Source organism: Euprymna scolopes, chromosome 26, assembly GCF_053919585.1.
Source record: "Euprymna scolopes isolate OS-2025 chromosome 26, ASM5391958v1, whole genome shotgun sequence".
Classification (NCBI taxonomy): domain Eukaryota; kingdom Metazoa; phylum Mollusca; class Cephalopoda; order Sepiida; family Sepiolidae; genus Euprymna; species Euprymna scolopes.
In genome coordinates, this window is record NC_136507.1 from 31,093,048 (window position 1) to 31,095,521 (window position 2,474).

The window sequence follows — 2,474 nt, forward strand, 5'->3', positions numbered from 1 at the left end:
AATCTTGTATTTTTAAAATTAGCAATAAAACAAATTTACTCAAGTTTTGCTCGAGGTTATTTTTGGCAAATATCTTTTTAGCTTCATACCTCAAGATATTTGCAAAAAATAAAGTTCTTTTTTTTCTTTTCTTTTTTTAATATTCTCTCTTAAGTAAACACAAAAAATACAACTATTTATGTGTTGCAAGATATTTCAAATTTTATTATAAATTTTCGTTTCAAAGTTTGAGAATATAGTTTGTGTTAAAAAAAATCAAAGTTAAAGAAAAAAGTCATTTGGGTTTCTTTAAGATTTAGTTGGAACCTTTTTACTCCAGTTTAATTAAAAAAAAAAACAGAAAAAAAAACTAGCAGTAATCTATAATTTGATAACTTTAAAAAAATGATTTCCTTTGCTTTTTTTTTTTGTCTATATGCACTGCTTGTCTAACTTGCAAAAGCCGTTCTTAACATGGGGATGTTGGGGGTGATAATTCCGAAAGGCATTTTCTTATTTTCAACCTCCCGATGTTGAGAACAGCTTTCGGAATAAACATCTTTTGTAGGTTGGATAAACAGCACACTTTATTTTTGAGAAATGAACCAGATTCGCGTTATCATAAAACGGAACTTTATGCAACAATATTAAAAGAAAAGAAAAAAAACCCAGAAAATTAAAAAAAAAAAAATAATACTTATTTACTTGTCCCCCTACGAGAGCATTTAAACGCTAATGTTTTAAATGTGGGGAAAACTGGTTCCCCTAAAAGAGGCACACAGGATTGGAAACATTGCTTCAGTCTTCATGGATTTATTTTACTTTTTAAAAAAATTGGTCAATTTTTATGATGTGCCCCATCGTATTATAAACACCCCAACCTCCTCATGTTAAGAACGGCTTTCAAGGTTGGTGGAGTGTTTATTCCGAAAGCCATTCTTAACATGGGGAGGTTGGGGTGCTTATAATACGCTGGGACACGTCATAAAAATTGACCAAAAGACTTTCTAGTGTTACGTTGTTATTGTGCTACAAAATTCAAATTTTAAAAAAGATTTGTAAAATTTAATTTGAAAAAAAAAAAAAAAAATTGTAAAATTTAATTAAAAAAAACATAACTCTTGGTTGAAAGTTGTGACTGTGACTAAATTAGTTTTGTTTTTATTTCAATAATAAAGAGATAAACTTATTTATTTTATAAAGATTAAAAATAAAATAAAGTGGCACACTAGGTGTGTCAGAATTTTGGAGGAATTTTGACACCCTTAACACAAAACTACGAATAAAATATACAAAACTCGTAATTTCTCTTTTTAAAGTGGTTTGTTTAATTTCTTTATGGAATATACTTCCAAAATAAACTATTAAAGTTTTTAAAAATAATAGAAATATTAGTTTTTTATTTAAAAAAAAAAAGTGTTTACAAAGTGCCTGCGTGTGCTCATGCTGCCATTTTTTTTACATAATAAATATTCTAGACAAACGTTTTTTTTTAATTCACCCCACCCCCCCAATTTAGTAAATATCTTTTTAGGTATGGACTTACAAAGATATTTGCCAAAAAGAACCTCTTGAAACTTCTGAGTAAATTCATTTTATTGCTTATTACAAGATTGTTTTAAGATATTTTACGCTGACAGACCCAGTCGATCGCCTGCGTTGAAGTTGCTTTAGTCAGCAGCAGTGACAATTAGTCGTACAAATTTAATAAAACCCCCATCGTATCTATTTTTTATTCGTATATATTAGTGATGGGACGATTTCAATATTTTTCCCGATTCTAATACAATTACTGATTCCATACTAAATTCCCGATTCCGTTTCTTTATAAATCTCTAAATATTTAACTATAAAAATGTTATTTTGTCCAGATTACTGTAAAAACACACCTTAAATGTGCTTATATTTTCTCAAACATAAAAAGACACTTGTGAGGGGGTGATCTATAGATTTTTGTTTTACTGGATGTTTAAATCAATAAATGTTTAATATTTTATTATTACTACAAGCAGTGGAAAATGTTTCTTAAACCAAAATCTAATAAAAAAGATAATTTAAGGAATTAAATGTTTTGGTATCGGAAAATAGGTTCAAAGTTTTCCGATTCCGATACTCCAAAAATCTCCGATTTTTCCGATTCCCGATCCCAATTAATCGTCCCAACACTAGTATATATTTTGTATATAATACATGGCATACTGACATGACTAAATTAAATGTAGCTGTTCAAAAAGGAAATGAAAATAAAAACATGAACAAAGCCTGATAAATTTTTATCTTTTTTTTTTTTTTGAAAGAGCCGAATAATATGATAATCACATTAAAACAAAACAACTGATATACTCACAAAAAAGTAAACAAAAATAAAATAGGTGATTTTTTTTTTATGGCCTCATATTCAAAAAAACAAAAAAAAAAAAACCTTTCTTTTTGTTTGTTTAAAAAAAACAAATAAATGAATTCTTTATACATTTTTTTTTTTTTGGGGGGGGGAG